The following is a 13,315-nucleotide window of genomic DNA, read 5'->3' on the forward strand; positions in this document are numbered from 1 at the left end:
AGATAAACAGACTCAAATACAGAGAACAAACTGGTGGTTGCCAGAGGGGAGGTGGGTGGGGAAATGGGTGAAACAGACAAAGGTGATTAAGAGTACATTTTTGTGTACTGAGTAATGTGTAGACTTGTTGGGGTGATGGGGAATGAAGGGATAATTATAATGGTGGCATAGAATACACGACAAATAAATTGCACAAAGCCTATCTCCCAAGATGACTTTCTCCATGTGGAGTCTGAGGTTTCGGATAAGGCGGGACTTAGATGTGTTTTGCAGGAAGGATGTAAATACATTACTAATAGGTGCAGTGGCACTTTAATTGTAATGATGATGATAGCTACCACTGATTATTTACCATGTGGCAGATATTACAGTAAGCATGGTACAAGGATTATCTCATTAAGTGCTCATCACAACTCTATGTTTTGGAGTAAATTTTTATTTTCTCTTCCATTTTAGAGATGAGAATATTGAGGGTTAGAAAGGTATCTGCCCAAGATTACTTAACTAAGAAATGGTGAAGATGGGATATAAATCCAATGTAGTTTGACCCCAGATCTGTTTCAGCTCTAGGCAGAGGGACCTGAAAAGACAAATTATATCTACTTTTGATCCATTTGCTATAATTTAGAATTGTTAGCTTTTAATTATGCTCAAATTAATGAACCAATGTCCCTGGATTTCAGTATGATGGCTTTAAAATAAAAGATCGAGGAACTGAAAAAAAAAAAAAAAAGGCAATAATACCCAGTACTTGCAAGAGTTGGTAATACAGACTATCTCAAGCTTTGCTTGAGGATATCTATCTATCTATCCATCCATCTATCTTTACGAAGAATTTTAGCAATATGTATTAAAATATTCAAAAATGTTCTTATATTTCAGTTCAGCTATTCCACTTCTGAATTATTTTATTCCACTTCTTGATCCTAAAGAAATAATCCTTAATGTAGAAAAAACTACATATAAGTTATTTGTTGCAGCATTACTTATAAATGGTGAACAGTTAGAAACAACCTAATTATTCAACACTAGAGAAAGTAAATATATTTTGGTACAGTCACATAATGGATGCAAATATAGAAGTTATACAATATAAAAATTATGGCTTTATAATTTTACATTCTGAGTTAAAGGCTACTGTTTTAATGTTAACAGAAGGAAACTAAAAATCTACATACTATATTATCTATTATATCTTTACTATGAAAAAAAGCCTATAAAATGGGAGAAAATATAGCAAAAATTTTAGCAGTGGTTTCCTCTGGATATGAATGATTAATATTTTTTTTCTAGGTACGTTTCTGTATTCTCTGAATTTTCTATAATGAGCATGTATTACTTTCATAATCAAGAAGGAAATATACAGTTTAAGAAAAAGCTTGAGTTAGACACTTTTCTTACAAGAACGACTTAGCTTCTGTTCTTTAAAGATTTTTCAACTGCTTTTATTTCTCATCTTTAGAAAACATCAAGCTACTATGATGTACAGGTCTTTTAGGACTCTAGGTTTCAAAGGTACAATGAACTACAAAGAAATTTGGTCCAATTTCATTCTTTTTCCAATTGTCATCATGACAATGCATTTATAACAGGCAATTTTCTGTTCTCTGGAAAACTAGGTGCATCACATTAGAAACAGATTTCTGTCGGGTGCCTCAGAACATTTCCTGCTGTTCAAACAATGATGTTGTATTGGCGCATATCTTTTTGATATGTCTTTCCTTTTCATATTTTGATTTTATTATTTCTTGTAAAATCTGCACTTGTGCTGAAGGCTGGGCATATATGGGATGCTTGCTGCCTGTGGCACGGTAGGTGAACAGCTACAGAATGAGTAGAATGAAAAGTAACAATGCCAGAAGTGTGGGAGCACACACTTGCCTCTTTGTGCCTTCTGAAGACTGCCTGTGTGCCCTGGGACCAAGTCCCTGAATAATCACAAGTTACTGGTGTGTATCATCTCATCGATGCCTCTCATACGCACAAACAAATGTAACTTAGTACTCTGGTCACATTTCAGGTTTGTATGTATATATACATTTTTTTATCTTATTTTTTTCTGATTGTTATAATATGTACATTTCTCATTATTTAACACAGAAGGAATGTATTAGTATCCTGTTGCTACAAATTATCATAAATTTAGCAGCTTCAAACAACACGAACTTACTATTTTAAGTTCTGGAGGTCAGAGCTCCAAAATGGGGCTCATTGGGTTAAAATCAAAGAGCTGGCAGAGCTCTGTTCCTTCCTGAAGGTTCCAGGGCAGAATCCATTTTCTCGCCTTCTACAGCTTCTGTCCACTGCAGGCCGCCTTGGCACATTGTCCCTTGCCACCTCGCCCCACCAGCAGTAGCCACTCAGTGTTTCTCACATGGCATCACTCTGACTCTTCTGTTTCTCTCTTCCATATTTAAGGACTCATGACTATATTGTGTCCACCCAGATGATCTGGGAGAATCTTTCTATTTAAAGGACCAACTATTAGCCACCTTCATTCCATCTGCACAACTTTAATTCCTCTTTGCTCTGTAACCTGACACATTTATGGGTTCTGGAGATTAGGAGGGCACAGACATCTTTCTTGATGGGGGTTGGAGGGTGGATTATCCTGCTTACCACAAAAGAGTTCCGGAAAAGTAAAAACACATAAATAAAGTGCTTTACTCAATCATCCGAAGACAACCATTGTTAACATTTTGGAAAATATTTTCCTCATGCTTTTGTGAAATAATAAATATAATTGACATAAATACATAATGGGGACTTTAAAGATTTTTTTGACTAGATAATACACATTCACATAACTCAAATATATAAAACGTATTCACTAAAAAGTCCGTTTCCCTACCACAGGTAATCACTTTTAGTTGTTTCTTAAGTGGTCTTCCAGGTTTTTAATGTAAATTCATGTGCTATAACATTGTTGTTCCTGTCCATCTTTGGACCTTACCTTATTCCAGAGTGGAAGTGCATAGGGAATTTACCATGCAGCAGACATTGCAACAAGTGCAATACATTTAACAACCCTATGGGTGGGTACAATTACTATCTTTAAGATGGAAGACCTGAGACAAGAGAAGTTAAGTAATTTATCCATGGTGATATACCTGGTAAATTATAAGGTGGGATTGGAACTCAGAAAGTTTGCTTTCAGAGCCCCCATGCTTAATTACTATTCTCTATCCCCTCCTATATGATGAACACATTGCTTGCTAATTGTCATCTCTAGAAATCCTGTATATGGTAGTGACCACATCAGTCTGTTTGCCTCAAAATATCATGTGTTTCTGGGGCGGTATGTTAGATGCTCTTGGTTGGTTGCTCATGAACTATACCCAACAGCCATTACCAACCCTTTTCTCTCTTGCTCATACCCACAGCAGAGCTGACAAAGCAGGAACATGTTTCCAGAGCCTCCCTTGAGTCTCTGGTTTCCTGGGGCTGCATAACAACCAACCACAAACTGAGTAGTTTCAAAAAATAGAAATGTATTCTCTTACAGTTCGGATGCTACAAGTCCGAAGTCAAGGTTTTGGCAAGGCTGTGCTCTTTCTGAAGGCTCTAGGGAAGGATCTGTTCTATGCGTTTCCCTTAGCTTCTGATGTTGCTGGCAATCCTCAGGCTCTTTGAATCATCACATGGCATTCTTCCTTTGTGTTTCTGTGTCTCTTCTTTTCTTCATACAAGGATATATGTTGTATTGGTTTAAAGGCCCACTGTACTCCAGGATGACCTCACTTTAACCTGACTAATTACACTGACAATAACATTATTTCCAAATAAAGTCACATTGTGTGTTTCTGGGTAGGACCCGAATCTTAGCGGGGACACCGTCAAACCCGGTACACTTGTGTGATTTGCCTTGGCCAAATTAGCAACCATGGTACATCAGAAGCTGGAAAAGCATTGATCTTAATTACCTTAAAACTATCATATGAAGAAGCCCAGAGTGCCAGCTGTCTCAGCTGTGGCCACCTCTAGAACCACGAGCCTAATAACTGCCAGATGTGTGAATCAGGATGGTTACTACCATCCTAGACCACCCTGCCACCGCCGAGCCAGCCAGACTGCAAGCCTTACCCAGCTGACCCTCAAAATCATGAGAAATACTAAGTGTGTGTTTGGGATGATTTGTTATTCAGTAAAAGCTAACTAATATGGGCTCTGATGTGGAAAGAGATTCAATTTGTTTGTGGAAATTCTAGAGAACAGAATACTCTTAAGATTCTTACCAAATTTGAAAGACTTCGGTTTTAGGATTGATTTTCTGATCAGCAGCTGAAAGTTACAGAATGATAGATTTCAGCTGAGTCTAACTATGGACTTCTAATATCTGGATCTGAAACAATGTAGCTGACTGGTACCTGAAGGGAGTGTTACAAAGGTTGATGTTGTTTGGGAGACTGAATTAGACTCTCTCTAATGTCTGTTTCGAAACAAAGACTAGGAAAGGAAAAAAAGTTTGGATGTTGGAGTTTTAGTAATTTGAGAAAAAGAATCATTGATGGATTAATAGCCTTTGAATGCACTGTGCATGCCAGAAATTGTGGAAAGGCCAAAAATTACTCAGCACGCTCTGTAAAATTCCCAATGTCTGCTGGCATCATTGGGCATATTCTTCCTGAATTGAGTCTTGTACCAAGAGTAGGAAGTGAGCCTTTGACTTTGGGTTTCTACATTGCCATTTCCATTTTAACCCTTGTAGTTCCCAGGGCTAGACACACATTGATTTTTTGCCAACTGGTGAGTCGGTAGGGAACTAACCTGGGATTGGACCAGGATTGAGAGCGGTAGTGGTAGGATAAAGCCAGAGATAGGGCCACCAGGCAATGCTCTAGAATGATGTCATTCATCTCTTGACATTAGGACAAAAGGAGGATAATGGAAAGAGCAGAGGGAAATGAACAAGCTGACATAGTAGGAAGCTTGGGATGGCTTCTAAGAAACACAGGTATCTGGGATGGAACATTCTTGGGATGTGGTACACCGAGTAGAGTTATATTAACTAAAACAGAAAGAGGATTTAATTCATAAATGTGCTAGTTCGGTTTTATTGGCCAATATTAGACCTTTGTCAGACTTTAGCTATAATAAGATTTTCTATACTATCTCAAGCAAATCAAAACCTTCTTTAAACTTCAGTTTCTTGGAGGAATTATTCTTAAATTAGCTCTAAGCTTTTATCTAAGGGTGAAATTCGAATACTGCTGATAGGCAGTGTCCTCAGATATTAAAGTGAGGGCTTAAAAAGTCTTTAATTCATTTATATTTCATTTGGAATGTTGCAATTATAATTGATTGAATTTTTCCTGAATGCCTGGCACTGAGAAAAGAACTTTATATTCGTTATCATATGTATTTAACACAATGACCATATTATATAAATAAAACATGTGAGGCTTAAAATAATCACAAAACTAGTAAGTAGATTTCTGTTTTCTCGTCTTTAAAATAGATGTTTATCCTAGTTAAATGTAACAATTTTGCATATATTAACAATTATTGGAAAAGAATGCATAGAACACAACACCCTAATATTTTATAGTCTATAATTTATTTTGAAATTATCCCAGGATAAACAGCGTTATCTGGGTCCATATACAAGTAAACTCTATATATTAGGGATGGCATCTGAAAGACCCTAAGAAGAATCCACAAGCATCTAGAGGTAGTTACTTATTTTCTCAGTTAGTTTGGGCTAACTTAGATTGGATGGCTCAAATAACATTTATTTCTCACAGTTCTGAAAGCTGAGAAGTCAAAAATCAAGTGCTAGCAGAATCTGTGTCTGGTTAGGACCCTCTTCTTGGTTTGCAATGGCCCACCTTCTTGCTGTGTCCTCATATGGCAGAGACAGATAGAACTCTGCTTTCTTCCTCTTTTTATAAGGGCACTAATCCCATTGTGGGGCTCTACTGTTATGACCTCATCTTAATCTCTAGGCTCCACTTCCAAACACCATCGCATTGAGGATTAGGCTTCCATTTTTTTTTTAAAAAGATTTTATTTATTTGAGAGAGAGAGAAAGAGAGAGAGTGAGAGCATATGCAGGGGGAGTGGCAGAGGCAGAGGGAGAAGCAGGTTTCCTGCTGAGCAAGGAGCCCAATGTAGGGCTCTATCCCAGGACCCTGGGATCATGACCGGAGCTGAAGGCAGACGCCTAACCATCTGAACCACCCAGGTGCCCCAGGGCTTCCATTTATAATTTTTGGGGAGGGACATAATCATTTAGTCCCTAGCACTTAGCATTTTAAATATCATTATCAAAATTTGTACCTGAATGGTACCACCACTGTGGAAAACAATACAGAGGTTCCTCAAAAAATTAAAACAGAACTACCATATGATTCAGCAATCTCACTTCTTGGTATATATACAAAAGAAAAAAATCAGTATCTAGAAGAGATGTATGCATTCCCATGTTTATTGCAGCATTATTCATAATAACCAAGATATGGACACGACTTAGGTGTCCATTGAGAGATGAATGGATAAAGAAAATGTGATACATGATATATATATATATATATATGAAATATAGAATATATAATATGTATATATATGTTATATATGCATATATATGTATATACACACATATATAATGTGTTATAAATGATATATTAAGCCATACAAAAAGAAGGAAACCCTGACATTTGTGACAATATGGATGAATCTGGAGGGCATTATAATAATTCTAGTTATAATTATAATTAGATTATAATAAATTATAATAAATATATAATTTATTTCAAGCCAAACAGAGAAAGACAAATACTGTATGGTGTCACTTATAGGTGGAATCTAAAAAAAGAGAAAAGAAAAGAAAAGCCAATCTCATAGAAATGGATAGTAGAATGGTGGTTGCCAGAGTCTAGGGGTTAGGAGAAATGGGGAGATGTAGGTCAAAGGGAACAAAGTTGAAGTTATAAGATAAATAAGTTCTAAGGTTCTAATATACAGCATGGTGACTGTAGTCAATAATACTGTATTGTATACTTGAATTCGCAGAGAGGAGATCTCACACGTTCTTACTGCACACACAAAACAGGGTCTAACTATGAGGTGATGGATGAATTAATTAACTCGATTGTGGTAATCCCCTCACAATGTGATCATCACATGTACACTTCAAACGCATATGATTTTATTTGTCCATTGTACTTCAGTAAAGCTGGAAATAAGTTTATAGTAGAGTTTATAAATTGGCATAACAACGGTAGAAGTGATTTTCCCCTGATTAATGAGTGGCATTCAACATACATGGCTGGTTACACGTTTGCATGGGTGCCTTTACACTTGCACAAACTCAGCTGTCTGATAATACCTTCAGTAGTGGGGGGTGCGAGGTTGTGGCCTCTCACTCACTGTGCATCCCTTCAATTTATGGAAGATTCTGTCCCCTTACCCAACTTCAAGACTTAATTTTCATCCAAGGAATGAGTTGGTGTGCTACTCTAAGAGAATAAGAGAAAAAGAGAACAAGGTTATAAATTTGCTCCATTGGCCTCAATTGTGACAAATATCATATTTCTTTCTTTTTTTTTTTTTTAATATTTTATTTATTTATTCGACAGAGATAGAGACAGCCAGCGAGAGAGGGAACACAAGCAGGGGGAGTGGGAGAGGAAGAAGCAGGCTCATAGTGGAGGAGCCTGATGTGGGGCTCGATCCCATAACGCCGGGATCACGCCCTGAGCCGAAGGCAGATGCTTAACCGCTGTGCCACCCAGGCGCCCCCAAATATCATATTTCTTTATTTTTCTAAATCAACTTTCATTGATATGGTTCCCCACCCAAAAGAGTTTATGGGGAAAACTACTTCAATGATTTTAAGAAATTCAGCCTATTTTAAGAAGCCTATTTGAAGACTACCTCTGGTCTTAGTTTCATGGTCATTGGCTAAGCTGCTTTTTTGTCTCCTTAAGTGTCAGGGGATCCATCACCCATAGTCCCAAAGTTTTATGCTGTTCCAGTCTTGACTATCAGGGCCTTTTGCTCAGTGTCCAAGGTATCTATACATGCTGAACTCGAGGAGGTCCTGCCATACCTAGGAATATTGGTGAAACATGAGAAACCCTTTCCTATGCTGTCCACAAAGTGAAACTTCCTCCCAATCCCTTCACTCTTTGGTGAACCAATTCTCCCTATGTTGTACCCTCTCTTTCTACATAACCATCAAACCCCCTCCTTTTCTGATAATCGGATAGAACTTTGTACCTAGGCTTTCAAAACAAAGCCTAGCTAATTTTTCTCTGGTGCAAGAGATGTCTAGTCCTATAAAATTCCTGAGCTAGGTGGGTCTTGCAGAAAAGGTAGAGGGATGAATTGGGAGGAGAATTTTTTTTTTCTTATTTCATTTCTTACAGTAGAATTTATAGGAATTACTCTCTCAAGAAAGTATCGAATCATACATGTAATGCCATCCAAAGGCAAATTTACATGGTTTTTGGCTTGATATTTGGTGTTATTCGTATTCCCATTCATTAGAACAGACAAGGGTACCTAAAAACCAACCAAGTAAAAGCAAACCAAACTAGATTCTCTATATTCTGCTTTGCCTTGGAAGGTATAAGTGATTCTTTCTTGACTATAGGAAAAGTCCCAAATTCCCAACTTTGGCTTTTCAGTCTATCTAATAATCTAATCAGATCCTTATCTTTGGCCTCTCCAATACTCTCTTTATGTCCTCACTTGTAGAGATAACTTTCTTGAGTTGGCCTTTCTTGACTGTATTCTCTCCGACTGAGAGATTTAATTTAATTTAATTTAATTTAATTTAATTTAATTTAATTTAATATGACTGCATATTAAATTTTTTTAAGTAGTTTCCACGCCCAGCATGGGGCCCAACATGGGGCTCGAACTCAAAACCCTGGTATCAAGACCTTAGCTAAGATCAAGAGTCAAATGTTTAACTGACTGAGCCACACAGGTGCCCCATTAAATCTTTTCTGTTTTATGTAAATAATACATGTTCTTCATGTTCTAGCCCATGCCTCTCCTCTTGTGACAAGGTCTGCTATTGCTCCAGCTCATAGTGGTTTCCCTCAGGAATATTATGGCTTCTGGCATTCATTTTGACATTTAATTGTGTACCATCTTGCACAGTGATTTACTTATTCTTTCACAGATACATGTTTTACCTTCCCAAATAGATTTTAGTCTTCCGGGCAAGGGGGCATAAAATTAGGCACTGTATATCATCTCTCTTATATCTTTAGAAGTATCGCATTGCTGCAAATATAACTAAATGTATATATAATTGACAATTAATTCTACTCATCCCTATCCACATGTACATCACACGTGGGAACAGGCAATAACTCCACACCTAGGTATTTGCCAATTCTGAATGTCAGGGGCAACTGTTTCTTTCTTGGTAGCTGTGTTACTATTACCTCTGAGCACTACAGATCGTGTTAACTGACAAATTTTTTAAAAAGGATTTAATTACAATGAGATATGCAAGGTCACAACTGACATGAGTGGCAATAAAAATCATTCAGTGTGAAGTTGTGAGAGACAGGCTATTGTATGCTTAAATATTTTTATAATCTAAATTCTTGTCTTTTAGTTCTATCTGTGCAGACTCCCGTTCTGTGCTCATGTCCATTTGTCATGAGATAAATAAACATGCATCTGTACTCTTTCCATAGGCTCTTACCCTTGCTTTAGTGATCCTGTAGAAGATGGGTGCGCAGGGCTTAGTGAGCAAGTAAGTAGGTGAATCTCTTTCCAAGCTCTCAGTGCCACTCTCTTCCTATGATACTGTTGATTCTAGTATAGTCACTGCTATAGTGAGCTATTTTTAAGGTTGGAAATGGGTCTGTTCCTTACTTCTTTCAGGGCAGATAAAACATTGTAAATTGTCACATGCTCTTCAAGACACAGTTCCTATGCTTCCATTGTCAAATCTTCTTAAACCTTAGTCTCTTTCCTCTTGCTTATCTACCTCCTCCAGTACATGGTAATTTTCCTGCTCCACCCTCGTGAACTTTTGTTCATCTTGTGGAATTTGTAATTTGTGGCTTTTAATTATGGTTTTCTAAAATTCTTTTCTGTTTTGCAATTACTGATAAAATCATCTGTAGAGTGGCTGGACCAGAAGAATAGTTTAGGGTGTATATTAGGGTGGTTGAGGGCTCTTAGTTTTCAGATGTATTTTTGGGTTCTTGCAACTTTGGTTGTATCTAACAGCAAGAAAGCACATCCACATGTGCTTTCAGGTTGAACAACACAACACAACAATGAGATTGGTTCCCATCTTCCCTTAATTTAGAAGAGGTTAGAGGGAAAGTTCCTAGTAGATGTTGGGATCCATAGTCTCAACTGTCTGGCAAAAAGAAGTCTGTGCATGCTAACTGAGGGGACGTAGGAGGCTGGCTTGGTAAGCTGAGTATGCTCTAGGCTGCTCTTCTGTTTAGCAAAGTTCTTCCCAAAACGTTTCTGACAGGATCGGTGTGGTCAGAGAACCTCTCCCTGGTGGGCGGAGCTACCCCAGAGAGAGAGAGAGAGAGAGAGAGAGAGAGGGCAGTGATTTCCTTTTAGGAATCTTATTGGATAGAATATATGGCCAGCTGCTTCACTGCCCACTCCATGCCAACAAAGAAATACACTTGTTTCACATCAACACTTAACATCACAACAAAATAGTTTACTGTTCAGTTACAAATTTCTAATAATGGCTAGCATTTGTATTTAGAATGCGCCAGGCATTGTTCCCAACAGTCTACAGGTATTAACATATTTAATCTGCATAAAAGTCAGGGAACAAGTACTGTTGTCACTACCATATTGCTCAAGAAACAAGTGAAATACAGAAAGGTCAAATGGTTTGCTCAAGGTCACATAGCTAGTAAGTGCCAGAAGTAAGATTTGTACCCAGATGTCTAGTCCAGAGTCTATGCACTACACTGTTGAACAGTTGATTTCCCTGGTGCATAAAGCTGGGTAAAGACAGACCACAGGGTTGTTCTGGGTATTTCCTTTAACCACTAGGTATTTCTAATCTTTTTGTGGTCATTTATATGGTCATTTTCCCTGCTAATTGGCAAAACTAATTAATAGACATATCAAAGAGCTTCCTGGGGCTCCAATTCATAAGGAGATACTAAACTCTCACTGGAATGAATGGAAAGCATGGTGTTCATTAAGTCACAGTTCCATAAATAATGCCTTAAACAACCAGAAAGAGGCATACTGTTCTTGCTCTCTATCTCTGAAATATACATGGCCAATAATTGGAAAATCTTAAGAGGTTCCTCTTCAGTGTCCTTTTGTCTTCATGCAATATGTTTGGGATACATGGGTACATTGGGTTGTGCTACGCACTCTAAAACCAGCAGTCAGCAGTTACAGTCAGCTGGAAGTCTAATATAGTACTCTGTGATGAGAATGAGTGATTTATTTTTTAATCTAGATTTTGAACCTTTAAGTATAGTTCTCAAGATTTATCTAGTTTAAAAATTGCCAAAGAAAACTGAAAAGGGATCAAGAACTACAGAAATACAGGAATTATTTTGTCAAAAAAACTTTCAAATATTTGTCGAACAATTATCTGTAACTATAGTCTTGTAACCTACCTTGATCCTTAGAGAGTCTGAATTATTAACATTGTTCAGGTGTGAATGACAGAAAACTGTGAACAGGAAGAATTTCCCTAATAGAAGTAAATGTTATTTTAGGTTTAATGCATGATTTTGAAATGAAAAAAGTATATAATTTTATTAAGAAGATATCAGTTTCTTTCCACTGATAGTAAAATAAATGTTGAATGAGAATTTTAAACATTGTTAGTCTGTGCAGTGCATGAAACATGAGTCAGGCTGTCCTTAATGATGTGTGTACTTTTTTTTTTTTTTTAAAGCTTTCATTTATTTATTTATTTGACAGAGAGAGAAAGCACAAGCAGGGGGAGCAGCAGGCAGAGGAAGAGGGAGAAGCAGGCTCACCGAGCAGGGAGCCCAATGCGGGGCTCGGTCCCGTCACCCTGGGATCATGACCTGAGCCGAAGGCAGCTGCTTAATGACTGAGCCACCCAGGTGCCCCGATGTATGTACTTTTTTATCCTCTGTTACACCTATATGTCATGGCTATTTATTCATTGTTTTCTTGAATTTGTGCATTAATGAGTTATTGAAATGAAACAGATCTATACAACTTTGATATGCAGAGTTCCTCCTTCTAACTTGATTGGGTTTTTTTCTGCCTTGTGTATGTCCTGGATGATTGAATATGTGTACCACACAAGCAAATTATCTTAATTCCTGTTACACATTGAGTTGTTTACCTCCAAAATTTAATGCTGAAGTCCTAACCTCTCATGCCACAGAATGTGACCTTATTTGGAAATAGGATCATTGCAGATGTAATTGGTTAAGTTAGATGAGTCAAGCTGTGGTGGAGTGGGAATCCACTCTGACTGTTGTCCTTATAAAAAGGGGAGATTTGGACACAGACAAGTCCACAGAGGGAATGCCACGTGAAGATGAAGGCAGAAATCGGAGGATGCTTCCGTAAGCCAATGAATGCCACAAGTTGTTAGCAAACCTTCAGAAGCTGGGCGGCGGGGTTGGGGGGACAGTGGGGGGGGTGGTCCAAGGAACAGATTCTTCTTCACAGCCAACAAGAAGAACCAACCTTGCTGATACCTTGATGTTGGACTTTCAGCCTCTGTAATTGCAAGACAACTCATTTTAGTTGTTTATGCCACTAAGTTTGTGGCACTTTATTACTGCAGCCCTAGCAAACCTATATGATTTCCATCATTTAATGAAAGGAGGATAGATTCATGTGGTTGAGGTGGAATGACTGGGATTTTCTCTTCATTTTGTTTGGGACATCACGTGATGATAGAACTACATTCAAACTGGTGTAGGTTTTAAGAATTGAAGCAAAGGTGGTGTATAGAGTTGGGCAGACTGGGTTCTACCGAGGACTCTTGAGGTTGAGCTTTTAAAGATTCATTTTTAGGGGCACCTGGGTGGCTCAGTCGGTTAGGTGTCTGACTCTTGATCTCAGTTCAGGTCTTGATCTCAGGGTGATGAGTTCAAGCCCCATATTTGGCTCTACACTGGGTATGGAGCCTACTTAAATAAATAAATAAATAAAAATAAAGATACATTTTTTAGGGGCACCTGGGTGGCTCAGTCGTTAAGCATCTGCCTTCGGCTCAGGGTGTGATCCTGGCATTCTGGGATCAAACCCCACGTCAGGCTCCTCCTCTGAGAGCCTGCTTATTCCTCTCCCACTCCCCCTGCTTGTGTTCCCTCTCTCGCTGACTGTCTCTCTCTCTGTCGAAAGAATAAATAAA

At 38.0% G+C, this 13,315-nt stretch overlaps 1 protein-coding gene across 3 annotated transcripts in view; it reads left to right on the forward strand.

Moving 5' to 3' along the window:
• GRXCR1 (glutaredoxin and cysteine rich domain containing 1) overlaps positions 1 to 13,315 on the forward strand; it is a 296,287-nt gene that overhangs the window by 47,240 nt on the left and 235,732 nt on the right. For all 3 annotated transcript variants that reach the window (XR_008958378.1, XR_008958377.1, XR_008958376.1), the window contains exon 3: positions 11,896 to 12,054. The gene's annotated coding sequence lies outside the window, so the exon portion shown is untranslated. The remainder of the gene's footprint in view (positions 1 to 11,895; positions 12,055 to 13,315) is intronic.

The sequence above is a fragment of the Ursus arctos genome, unplaced genomic scaffold (genome assembly GCF_023065955.2).
Source record: "Ursus arctos isolate Adak ecotype North America unplaced genomic scaffold, UrsArc2.0 scaffold_9, whole genome shotgun sequence".
Lineage (NCBI taxonomy): Eukaryota > Metazoa > Chordata > Mammalia > Carnivora > Ursidae > Ursus > Ursus arctos.